The following is a 13,682-nucleotide window of genomic DNA, read 5'->3' on the forward strand; positions in this document are numbered from 1 at the left end:
AGTACCTTTATCTCCGTTTGCCTCTCTAAGAGCTACAGCTGCAGGCTGCAGAAACACAACCAGTCTTACATTACCCTAAATCTCAGTCAAATTACCCTTCTGTCATAAATCCATTACTGTATAATGTGCAGGAATTTTACAGAGCACTGTACCTCCTAAGGGTATACATGTAAAGAAATCAATAATTAGGATGTCAGCCTTGTGACAGCCCTAATCTATGACATGCAGGCTTGCAGGATTATTGTTTAGTACCTAAGTACCTTGCCCTTGAGGCTTAATCAGAAATCCCAAAAACAGTGGGCACTCCTCCAACTCTGTCATTTCACCAGGAGAGATGCATTGTGAAAGCTGTTGAGACAACACAGTTTATATACTTTCACACAAGGACTGCATGCACAAATACAAATAACACATTTTATGTGATTTCCTTTTTAGTGGCTACTCACATATATAAATGCAACTGTTTTTGTATTCTGTAAGAATCATGGTTGACAAAATATGTATTTCAGAGGTTAGGGAAGTCTTTCTGTCACAATAATAAAACATAACTTGCTGCATATCAGACGTTGGCAATCCATTTTGGGTCAGAACCCTTTAGAGATACCACTTGATGTTTCCTTGCAGTATTAAAAGGGCAAAACTCAACAGAAATTAAAGTACTAAATACTGCATATGGCCTATAAGATTTGCTTGTGAACAATGTTGGCACTATTGAGCAGCACAATAAAAAAAGACTCCAGTCTAGTCCTGACCTCAGAGGTTTTCAAAGGAAGAATTCATTAACTGGATGACTGAAGTACAAAAAACAAACCAAACAAGTGGAATGTGACAATTTCAAAATACATTTAGGAAAACCAACATCAAGGCATGTACCATTAGTTAGCACAAATTACTTCAAGGCATTAATATTAAAATGTCTTTGGGTATGTTTCTATTTTCTCTCTCTTTTTAACTTGCTTTTGAAAGGATTTAGTATTTACAACCCAGTTCTTGAATGAAGGTAGAAGGGTAACCATCACCACACAGCACCTGTAACACATCTGACACCAGACAATTGGGGGAAAGTCTAGATTATTTAGTCTTCTGTATACAAAAGTGATGCAAATAGAATACAGAGGACAACTAAGCTAAACTAAAAATGTAATGGAAGATCTTAGAAATAGTTAAATCCGTTGAAAAAAGACAAAGTCCATCAAGTTCAACCCCTCCAAATGAAAACCCAGCATACACACACCCCTCCATACTTTCACATTAATTATATATGCTCAGATCTATACTAACTATAGAGTTTAGTATCACAATAGCCTCTTTTCTTTATAAGATTGGATCTCTGGATGCTCATCCACCATTGGATATCCCTTGATATTAGATGAACTGAGAATTTATTTCCAGATAAGGAAATACATTTTATACTAATACTATCCTTTGTAGGTAAATTGTAGAACAAATAACTTTCTGCAAGATTTGAGGAGGCGGAATGGGAATAGCTTTAAAAAGATGTTGTTGTGGGGTCCAGAATTAACTGTTATGGACTATTTTAGCCTCAGAATGCCTTGCAAAGAAAGTGAAAAAATACCAAACCTGCTCTAGGCAGGATCACCATTAATCTGACTATTTACACACATATATTGTCAGCACATACAGTAATGTCATTTTTGTGGTTGACTTTACTCCCTCAGACACCTGGTTGTTCTGCTAGTGGTCACAACTGAGGTTTAGTTTGATTATCTGTTCAAGTGTGTTAAACAAATAACATGGACGGCTATTATCGTGTCATGGATGTCACCCATTTCTGTGATGAGACAGAATGGAGTCCTGGAAAGAGTTGTCATGTTCCAATTGCTTCTCGGTTACATGTTTTCTCTGTACTTACTTTCTACTCATGACTTGTAATATTACTAATCTGTTCATCTCCAAGTAATATAACAACATACGCTAGGCCTTCAAGTTCACCTTTGGCTCATGCAGTTCCTGTGATTTTTTTTTTATGGTTTATTTAGAAGAGGGAGACCTGAATTTGTTCAAAGCACTAAAAAATTCCTTCCTGACTCCTGTCTAGAATGAAGAACCTCTGTGCTCTAGTAGATCTCGACTTGTCACTTCATCTCTGTGGGCTGCACTCAACTCTCACACTACCTTTAATATGAGACTGGATAGATATTTTAAATAAAGGGTTAAAATTGGATCCAACATAATGGTATTGTGTAAACTTTTCATGTACCTATTTTATTCTGTAGGATCCAAATGAGTGTTAAGAGACAATGGGTGATTTACAAGTAAATAACCCAAATGATAATGTATTTATTGAGGTGTACAACTTGCAGTCCTCACACTTGGTCAGCATATGATTGGGCAAAGTGTTGCCTACAACTGTTTAGATTGTGTGCTTATTTTAATTGGTATGGTTCACATAAATACTGTGTTCAGAAGGCTTGTTGTACTACTAAATAGTTAATGCACAGATGTGAACCCAAATCTGAAATGATCCAGAGTAGCTTGGCTCTGCCCTCACTCTGCTCTGTAATCTCCACTATTCCACCTAGGCCTCACCTCCCAATCCTGTTCCCTGTACCACTGCGGAGGATTTTGGGTGATGATTCAGTGCTTGTAAGTGGTGTAGGTAAGTTATGATTTGGTTACAATTTACTGACAGCAGATGCTAGGCCTTTTAGTTCAGGTGGCCAGGTGATGGGGTAGTTAACAAATCAGGGTGATTCCAGAAAAATATAGATGATTTGGCATGCCTGTGATATACAGAGATGCCACTGCCAAACCAGAAGTACTGTATTTCAACTGCCTTTTGGCCATGCCTCAATCATACCCCTTTTATACCCTGGGCACACCCATCTCAAGTGTTTCTGTGGATTTTCTAATATATTTTAATACTTTTCAGTGACGTGTTTAACTTGGTTCACTTGCAGGAATTGGGAGACTTTGTGAAGGGGGAGGGAGGAAAAACAATGTGACTGCTAAAAAATCCAACATGTCTGAACATGCCTCCCAAGTGGAGGCTAGGGTTGCCATCTTGAGTGGCAGACCGGGTGAGGGCGGTTCGAGGGGGCAGGCCCGATTATATGGAGATCGCCAATTGGCTGATCATTGTGCCATTCACTTTAAAGCCCTGTCTGATTTCCTGATCCGGAAAACCGGACAGGTGGCAACTCTGTGGAGGCTGTTTTTCCAGGTGCAGGCACTTCGATCAGCATTGGAGGAGTGGATTCTCACCTTCAGAATCCGCCTCATCTGGCCCTAGCCTAAAGGTACTTGCAGCAAAATGTGCTTCTTGTACTTCTGAATAGTTCTTTCCACTCAGTCCCTCCTCCTTCTGTTCTAAACCAAATGCAGCTGCACCTATTGATGCAAGGAAACCCTGGAGCTGCTGCCACCTCCAAACCAGGCAGTAATTCTGGGGTTCCCACAACAGACTGCATCAATTACTGTAGCGCAGTTGCAATGAAAGGACAGTTCACATGCATCTCTTGCTTATGGAATACTGGGAAAGGCAGAAACCACAAACCTGGATTTGTGGAAAGGCCACAAAAGACCGGGTCTAGGGCAGCAAGATTTTAGGGGTTTCATGCTACCATGCCACATCTAAATTGGGTTTGACACACTTGGGATGTGCACAAGATTTAATTTTTTCAAAAAATATTTTTTAAACATCTTGCGCGCAATCCCTATAGTGTATGTGCATATGTGTGAAAATGAGGGGGGTGGCCACAACAAGCTGGTGACTAGTGATGGGCGAATTTATTCGCCAGGCGCGAATTCGTGACGAATTTGCGTGTTTTGCCGCCAGCGAATAAATTAGCCGATTTTCGCAGGCGTTTCGCGAATTTATTCGCCGGCGTCAAAATCTTTTTTCCGAAAAAACGGACGTTTCGTGAATTTTTCGGCGAAGCGAAACAGCGCAAATTCGCCCATCACTTCTGGTGACAGGGGCCTAGGGGCGCCTGCTAGTTAAATCCGGGCCTGAGAAACCAGACTTCAGCTTGTGTTCAATTTAGAGCACTGACTGCAACAATGCTAGTTAGGGCAGGACTCCACGGACGATCCCGGCGCAATCCGACGTGCTGCGCAAAAACGCAGGCGTCGGATGCGACGGAAATAAGGTAAGTAATGCTATTGTCGGATCATGTCGCATTGCTGATGCGACGCGACTGTCTGATGCAGACGCAGCATCTGCATCCGACAGTCGCATCAAATCAAAGCTGCGGCACGATCCAACAATAGAATTACTCACCTTATTTCCGTCGCATTTGACGTGACACAACGTTTTTGCGCAGCGTGTCGGATCGTACTGGAATCGTCTGTGGAGTCCTGCCCTAATTCTGTGATTGCACTTGAACTTGCACTTTGCTCCTACTCTTGCGGTTTTATATAACACCTGTAACGTTTGCTGTAGGTCAGCAGTTTCACAGCAACAATCTGATTGGTTGCTATAGGTAACTACAGCTGGGCATACTTTGCACATTTTATTACATTACCCCCTAAGGAAGCTAATTGGATACCTGTGGATTAATAGGTTCATACAAATGCCACAGTTTGAAGGTTTTTTTTTAATTCTAAATCAGCATTCAGGTATTCTGATTATGAGACTATAATCACAGGATTCATAGTTTTTTTTAGTATATGCATATAGTAGTCCAAATAATAATATTAATAGAGGGAGAAAACACCAGCACTACACACGAAAGCCCTGTGCAGAAACAGCGAGCGTGTCCCTTTAAGGAAAGCCAGGAAGAAATGTGCAAGCTATTTGTTTGGTGGAAGCCTTGGCTGGAACGGTGCCATCAATCTCTAGCAGAATCGCAGACACAGGCAAAGCATGAGCACAAACTTGCTGCTCTCTGAAGCCGCACAGAGCAGGGAGAGCAGCTCCAGCCAGACATCTTAGAGCCGAGCACCGAGGCAACGGCTACCGGTGATTCTGTGGATTTATCCTGCGAGGAAAGGGCACGGGAGCCGCTGCTGGATCTGTACCGGGGCCGCTGCTACTTGCGATCGCCAGAGCTTTACATTCTCCTTACTGAGTGTCTGCAGGGCGTGCTGGGGACTGGGCTGAACAGAGCCATTATGGATCCAGAGGTAAAGGACGAGCCAGACCAACAGTCATGGGGACCGGGGGGGGGGGTAGTGCATTCCTTTTCGCTCTCTCTCTACAGCAGGAAAGTCTCATCTGCGGCGTCCTGTGTGTTGTTATACTACAGCTCCCATCATCCACAGAAGGAATGTTCTGTTTTAGAGTTGTAGTTCTGCAACAGCTTTAGGGCCACAGATCGGACATCCCTGATGTGTTGACTTTCCTCACTAAAGGGGAACTAAGGCTTTCAATTAGATAAAAAAAAGGGAAAAGAGAATTGGGAGGGGAGCAACATTGCTTTGCAGTGTGTGTGGGTCACTTCGTGACAACTGCTGGGTGGTGTGTTTTTTTTTTTTTTTTTTTTTTTTTGCAATGATACATTGAAGTCACATGGAGTATTTAGAGCTGACACTCATTGCAGTGATGTAGCCTTCAGCTCATGAATGGGATGGCCAACCTGGTACTGGGTAGTAACAACCTCTAGCTTCCCTGGTAGAAGAATTCTGATCTAAAGAGTCCTGGGAGTTGAAGTGGAACAACAGGAGGGTGCTGGATTGTATTCAGAATTGCTACAAAGATGTCCATATACATGTGCAGGAGATGTCACAGTACTGCTGCCTCTTGTATACCCCCTACCTGTACTGAAATGACCTCATTAACCCAGCACTGTATCATCAGAGCATGATAATGCCACTTTCTCCCCACACCTCTTAGCATGGCAATGTATCCTAGTAATCCATACACAGTTATTTGCTATATTTCCTGCTCCATCTGTAGAATGCAGCAGCTTGGAGTTTGGGATCTCACCGGCTTGTTTGTGAGGGGGTTCTTCCCTCCCCTCCTCCATTCTCCCTCCTACTGCAGGCAGTATTTGCCGGGAAAGTCTTGGCAGTTGCACGACATATTTAGAACTTCTCCCCGGAGTGGCCTAGAGGCAGAAGCAAGAAATGGCAGAGATTATGTGTTTTTATCCCACTCCTTCTGTAGACTAGGCCACTGCTGTGATCATTTTAGCAGCAGTGAAAGAAAAGTAAAATCGATGCAGCGCAGGGAACACAAAGTGCTATGGTTGCTTACTAATAAAAGGCAGCTTGGTGACAGGAGGAGTAACTTCCCCACACTGGCACGAAGACTCTGGGCATGAATAACAACATTACGGCCCACTGGTACAAGGCCTCACACTGCTCTTACTTGCACAACCTACTGTGTTCCCTTTTAGTTTTACTTTCATACAGTACATTTGTGCGTCTCTGTATGTAGTGCACAATACTAAAAATGAGGCATTTATGACTACACAGATTTTTTAAAATGTATTTAATATTACTAATATTACTCAATAACCAGATCATTAAAGGGCTATTACTTGTGAAGAAGTCAGCCGTGGCCTAGTGGTGCCTAAAACAGATTGTGACTTAATAGATGTGTGTTGGTTTAATTAACAGAATATACATTATGGATAATTGTGTCATAAAATGATGATGTGTTTTTCATGGTGCTGTATTGGATGAAGCTGTAGTATTTCCCACACTGGTAATGACTGGCGACCTCTAACTCACAATCTCATGACCCTGAAGCCTGAACATCTCCTGTTGCATATAGTTGTATAGGACTTTAAGTGCCTTAGGAGGAAAGCATGACAAATACAGGTATAGGATCCGTTATCCGGAAACCCGTTATACAGAAAGCTCCAAATTACGGAAAGGCCATCTCCCATAGACTGCATATTTCCTTTTTCTCTGTAATAATAAAAAAAGTACCTTGTAAATGATCCAAACTAAGACATAATTAATCCATATTGGAAGCAATACCAGCCTATTGGGTGCATTTCATGTTTATATGTAGACCTAAAGCATGAAGATCCAAATTACGGAAAGATACATTGTCTAGAAAGCCCCAGGTCCCATACCTGTATTCTCATCGCAAATTAAACAAGCTTGCACATAATTAAACTATGATTGCTATGGGTAGGCTTGTATTATTGTTGTAGTAGCAATATTTCCCTGTACAGAGGGACTATTGGATAAAAGGCACAATAACACTACTGCTAGTACTAGCCCCCATAGCCACAATTACAGGATACAAATCTGCATAGGTTAATTTTTGACCACGATAGTAATGTGGTATATTATGGGTAAGGATGGGACCTGGGGTATTCTTTGACAGGGATTATTCTGTAATTTGGATCACTATACCTTGTATTCTAAAGAACATTTTAAAGGGGAGCACCACAAAAATATAACTTGAGCTTTTTGAAAAATAAACATAATTTCAAGCAACCTTGCAATATACATCAATTAAAAAAATGCAGACTTTTTATGATTTTTAAAAGTGAACTCCAATAAACATAATTTAGGCTTTTTGAAAAGTCAACATAATTTCAAGCAACTTTGCAATACAAATATACATCAATTAAAAAATATGCAGACTTTTCATGATTTTTAATGGTTTCTGCCAGTTCCCTAAGCCTAGCCCCCTGCTCTCCTGCTGATGTCTCTGGCTACTTTGTTGAGCTGCCTGACTACTTTGTATCAACAACCATCTGTCCTTAGCCTGCATCCTTCAAACCCCACAATTCCCTGCACACGTGATTGAAATAAGGAACAGAACATCACAGAGCAATACATTGTGGGTTATGTAGTTCCTGCATGCTGTCTGTAAGCTGCGGAGAAGTTGTTACAATTTGTAACATCAGTGTTTAGTCCCTCCTTCTCTGCCAGGATTTCAAATGATGCAAAAAGAGAAGAACTGTTAACCATCTGGATTGCAGCATAGAAAATGGCATTTATTCATACTTTTTGAAAAAACTGGTAACCATGAGGCGTATATTAGGGGTTTCTGTGTTATGTGGGCCTCTTTATCAGATATGGAAGTCGGAGTTCCCCCTTTAATGGTTTCTGACAGTTCCCTAAGCCTTGCCCCTGCTTTTCTTCTGAGCTGGCTGACTACTGTTACTTTGTATCAACAGCCATCTGTCCTTAGACTGCATCCTCCAAACCCCACAATTCCCTGCACATGTGATTTCAATAAGGAAAGGAACATCACAGTGCAATGCATTGTGGGTAGGGATGGGCGAATTTGACCCTTTTCGTTTCACCAAAAATTTGCCGTTGGCGAAATGACGCTGACGCCCATTAAAGGGTTTCTGTGTTATGTGGGCCTCTTTATCAAATTTTGGTTTGGAAGCCAGAGTTCCCCTTTAAATGTTATATAAAGCTAGTAAAATGGATTTGCCACCAATAAGGATTTATATTGGTTAGGAAGGGTCAAGCATAACATACTGTTTTATTACTAGAGACAAAAATTAAATCATGTAATTGTAACCTCTTTGGGAAGGGCCCTCTTTACCTCTTGGACTGGCTATTGGTTGTTTTTAAATGCTGCCTTTTTATCAATACATGTTAATAACATTTGAATTATTGGTTTGTAATGAAGTCTGTGGAAGTTGCCCTTTTTGTTTTATCAGATCTCTCTGGATATCTGGTCTCCAGGTAAGAGATTTTTTTTCCTGGTGTTGCCTGCAAATCATCTAACATTGATGTTAGTGAGAAGTGACCTGTTTTTATGCTAAAAGTTTTAAATTCCGGAGGCCTGTTCATGTAAAAATATAGTCTGACTTTAAAGGAGAGTTCAACCTGTAATACATAAAAACACTCCCCCCAGCCTACCTGCCCCCCCCCCCCGGCAAATGCCCTTAATTTTTTACTAGCCCCCTCCATGCAGATTTTGGCTCAGAGTTTACTGCAGCCTTCTTCTTCTCCGGTAATCTTCATGTCTTGACGGAAGTTTTGGTGCATGCGCAGTTGGAGTAAATTTGTGGTCCCAAACAACTGCACATGCGCCAAAAGTCATGAAAATTTCCGGAAATTATCGTGACTTTCGGCGCCGAAACTTCTGTCAAGACACGAAGATTACTGGAGAAGAAGAAGATGGCTGGCGTGAACTCCAAGGCCAGAGTCTGCACGAAGGGGTGAGTAAAAAATCAGGGACATTAGGCTGGGGGAGGAGGGAGGGGGGTCTACCCAGGGTAGGGGGGAGGGTTTTTTTTTTACAGGTTGAATTCTCCTTTAAAGCAGAAGGAAGCTATGATTCATGGGAGGTGGCAGAGCCGGGCCAAGCTGGCTGAGTATCCTAGACATTCCGGCTGGCAACCTCGCCACCTCCTGTGTACGCTCACTCGTTCACGCTGTAATGTTACATGTGAGTGTGCCTCTGACTCCTTTGTTTTTAATATAGTAATATATTATCATGTTGAATCATCATCATCAATGACTTCAGGTACCCAATAATTGCTTCTGAAATGTCTCCATAGCTCAGGTTTTCAGATAACAGGAGAAATCCCCCCTGGGTCTCAAGTAAGCAGATATAATCATTGGAGGGTGCCTGACATTTGGCCCACAGTGATTATACCTTTTAATATAAATCGGTGGAAATGATTTCTTAAGCTATCTTGTTTGAGTACACCCCTCCCCGATCTTTTAGATTGTAAGCTTTTTTTTAGATAGGGCCCTCTTCACCTTTATTGATTGCTATGTATGTAATACTGTATGATCTTTGTAGTAACTCATTTATTGTACAGTGCTGCAATATATCTTGGCAATTTATAAATACATGTTGTTAATAATAATAATAATAATAATAATGATACATTTCCATTGGGAACTGCAGGAATTTCCCCTGTGGTTACCATGACCAACAAAATGCCCCTTGTGCCATCACTCTAAATGGTAACGTGAAATAAGGCCTAAAAAAATGGTTGGGGTAAATTAATTCTAATATGGGTTTAGTTGAGATCTCGGCATAAATGTCCACAAACTTTTAAAAAAAAAACAGCACACAAGATCATTTTTAATCACACCGCCTAAAAGATATCAGAAGGAGTGCTGCCTGGCTGTTATTATAGCCCAGCTTTTTCAGATCAAGATGTGCCTTGCATAAGCTATGTCCTCGCAAACTGCTGTCACTCTGCTGGAACACAAGCTCTTCATTAATTAAGAGGCAGTATTTTTGATTAGACAAGAGACACTCTGTACAAATTTCTGTGTAATGGAATAAAAGCTTACCTTGCTGGGAATACATCCAGAACTGAGAGCCCAAGCCTTAAGCCATTAGACCATCAGTGTAGCCAGAGATGGTTATCCAAATACAATTGCTTTCAAAGGGGATTAATGTTTAAAATAAATAACATAAGGCCAGAGGAACACACAACGTTCTCTAAATATGCCAGAGGAGAAAATGCATATAAAGCTGGCCATAGACGCAAAGATCTGATCGTACGAATCGAGGATTCATACGATTTTCGAACCGTGTGTGGAGAGTCCCGACATTTTTCGTCCGGCAGAGATCGCTCGTTTGGTCGATCAGACAGGTTAGAAAATTTGTGTCGGCTGCCGATAATATCTCTGCGTGTATTGCCGATCGTACGATTTTCAATGGGAGACTGTGACTAGCTTTGGTTGGACATAGATATCGTACAATTGCTGGGTGATATCTGGTTGATCTGATCGTGTGCCCTAGGGCCCAACGATCGGATCAGAATGAAAGCCATACAGGCTGTTGGATCGCTGGACCGAATCAACAAACCGATGCGACCGCGATCCGACGGGATTTTTTATCCTGCCCAATCGACATTTGCCCGACTTTCAGACAGATATCAATCGGGGAAGCCCGTTGGAGGGCCCCACACACAGGCCAATAAGGTGCTGACTCTGTCTGTCGGCAGCTTTTATCGGCTTGTGTGTGGGGACCTTTATTTTAGATCAGCGACTTTAACCGATGGGCCAGGACCCAAAAATGGATCCCCATGCTGTTTACAGTGGTATTCCACACATGCAGTGGTTTCATAACAAGTCATTGCGATTCAAATTGTATACCACTGACTCGAAACAAAACTGCATCAAAAAACGAGATGTGTTTGAAGCCTAACGTGTCTGTCCCATAAACTCAATGTTTAAACTATGGTTCATACTTAGATTGTAAGCTCTGTGGGACAGGGAATTCCTTCCTACCCTGTCTCTTACCACATGGTACTTAATCTCTGCATACTTATAGCTGCTGTGGCTTTTCTCTGCTAACAAATGACCAATCTAGATCAGTTGCCTTCACATACAAATTCAGTAAAGGAGCAGATTGACGCCCTTGTGTTGCTGTTGTAATGTTCATTTTTAAGTGAAGGAGGGGCTAAAATAAAATTGCAGGGAGTATGATTCCAGCACTGGTAGTGTTAAGGATTAGTCAAGTGCTGTGTGGAATGTGGCTCTGTTTGTGTCTCTCACTTGACATCTGATACTCATGCACTTGCATATCAATCTTCTTACACTGGCACTTGTGCTTTATCAGATTATCCTCCTTCACCTCCTCAAGCATATCCGTGTTTATCTCATCCTGCGGCCAAAGAATTGAATCCAACCAGAAAAGAGAATCTCTTTCAGCTCAGTTGGATTTGCTTTTCCGGCTTCCTGTGTACAGAAGAGTGCTGTGAGGAGACCATGCGCTTTTGGGAATTCCCTCATACTTTCATAACGGCAGCTTTGTAACTGGCACACATTTTGTGCAGTGCTTGGATGCAGTGTTGTGCTTTTGACAGCTGAATGAGGGTCTTCATTTTGTGGTGCACTTCTTTGTCTTTCATTGGGTGGCTAAAACCGTGGATTATATTTAACACTTTGTACACCCTGACTGAGCAAAAGAGGCTACGTGATATGACATGTATGCACTTTTTTTCCAGTTAACTTTATTTTTACACCGTCAAATGAACAACATATGTATCAGCAACATCAAGGTAAAGTTCTTGGAATTTGCAAACTGTCTGAAAAGTTAAGGACACACAGGTTGTCCTGGTCACTACACTAGCAACAGATAGTGGTCGACTGTGGTCCATTTTGGTTGTTTTTGTTTCATACTGGCAAAATATCACTCTGTGTGTCAGTCCTTGGTCTGCCATTTGTATTGCACTTTGTACAGTCCCATTAGACAGTGGTTATAAGATAAAATATTCATTCAAATGCAAGGGTTGCAGGGGAGCAAAGCTCACATTTTTTTGCCAGTTACTGGGAGAAGAGCTGACGTTCTGTGCCGGGCCTTTTGGAGTTAGACAAGGATCTGCTTGTTTGGCAACTTCACCAAATGAGCACATATTTAAGTACAATTGAGTAAAATCACCTCCCACGCAGGTAACAAAACATCTGAAAATACATACCTTCCTGCGTTTGAAGATGGATTTAGGTTTATTTTTTTACTCTCACTGGTTGTAAATGGCTTCTTCTCTTATGCAGGGCCATACTGTCACAATTTTGAGGTTGGTAGCGCAGGGTTGTATTCAGTTCTTTGGTACCAGTCTGCACCTGTAAGAGTTTTGTTTGTGTTGGTTGCTAAAGCTGAGATGGGCTACCCACAGCCTGCCAATTAACTACAACCATCCAAATTGCTTTCAGCCTAGGAGTTTTGTGACATCTCGAGGGCCCAGTGGTCGGCTTGAATGGTGTGACCCAGATTTGACATTCTCTTTGCCTTTACGTTCTATGCACTTCTAATTAATGCCTAGACTGTTTTCTATTATGAAAAATTACAGTTGAAATAATATGACATTTTAAAAATGCAGTTTTAGCTCAGTCAGATTCTAGATCTCTAGACCACTGCAGTCTGAATTATATGGCATAAAGACAGCTGGCATCTCACAGGTGACACTTGGGCTGCATCATTTTGAAAGTGTTTCAGTGACCCATCATGTTTTTGGCTACGTGCATTATAAGGGCGGGAGTATTCAATTCAATGCAAAAGTTCTGCTAGTGCAATAAGAACACCGTGCCTGGCACAGGCATGGTGTTCTTCCTGTAGCGACATGCTTTTCTAATGTATTTAAAACGCATTGTGCTTAGAATTTGGCAAATATTACTGGCCACAGGTGCAAGTCAAACATTTTAATTGTGGTGAACCGTGCTTTTTTTATTAAAATATTGATCCATGAACATGTGGTATATTGGATAATTGGCCCACCCTGTGGAAAAAGTTTGATGGCACTGTATTTGAGCGCCTTGCTAAGGAACTTGCTTATGACAGCTGCAGAATGCATCACACTCTGTTTTGTAGTCAAAAGGTATTGCTTATAATGACCACTTTTATTTCTAGTTACAGGTTTTCCTGGAAATTTAACCTTAAATTTTGCTTTGTAGTGTGATGTAGAAAGGAATTCTAAGACAATCTGCAATTGATCTAAAGGTTAGATTTTTATTATTAATATTCTTTGCTTTTCAACTGTTAGGCTTGGATTTAAACAGCTATCTAGTTGCTATGGCTTAATTATCCTTGTTACCAGGTAGTAATTTTATCTGAATGGAAGATAGCAAAAGGTGAGAACAGAAATATTTAAAATAAGAATAATATTAAAATGAAAGCTTCACAATCAGTCTCTGTTTCAGTTGCCGGTGTCACCCCCATCCCAACCAGATTACATTACAGATTACAAATTGCTTTTGTCCTTTGCATGGTTATGGAACTCCTTGGTGACTTGTAGGGGTTATTTACTAAAACTCTTTTTTTTCATATTTTATCATAAAAAAACTTGATCTAACTTCCATTCACAAATAGGCTAATTTACTCATAA

At 41.2% G+C, this 13,682-nt stretch overlaps 1 protein-coding gene across 10 annotated transcripts in view; it reads left to right on the forward strand.

Moving 5' to 3' along the window:
- The first annotated feature begins 4,588 nt into the window (after positions 1–4,588).
- LOC398642 (nuclear receptor corepressor 2) overlaps positions 4,589–13,682 on the forward strand; it is a 225,038-nt gene continuing 215,944 nt past the window's right edge. For 4 of the 10 annotated variants that reach the window (XM_018262644.2, XM_018262628.2, XM_018262635.2 and 1 more), the window contains exon 1: positions 4,589–5,088. The gene's annotated coding sequence lies outside the window, so the exon portion shown is untranslated. Of the gene's footprint in view, positions 5,089–11,419; positions 11,862–13,682 lie in introns of all 10 variants that reach the window. The other 6 variants (XM_018262592.2, XM_018262661.2, XM_018262670.2 and 3 more) reach the window with 3 other exon arrangements.

This window comes from Xenopus laevis, chromosome 1L (genome assembly GCF_017654675.1).
Source record: "Xenopus laevis strain J_2021 chromosome 1L, Xenopus_laevis_v10.1, whole genome shotgun sequence".
In the NCBI taxonomy this organism is placed as follows: Eukaryota; Metazoa; Chordata; class Amphibia; order Anura; family Pipidae; genus Xenopus; species Xenopus laevis.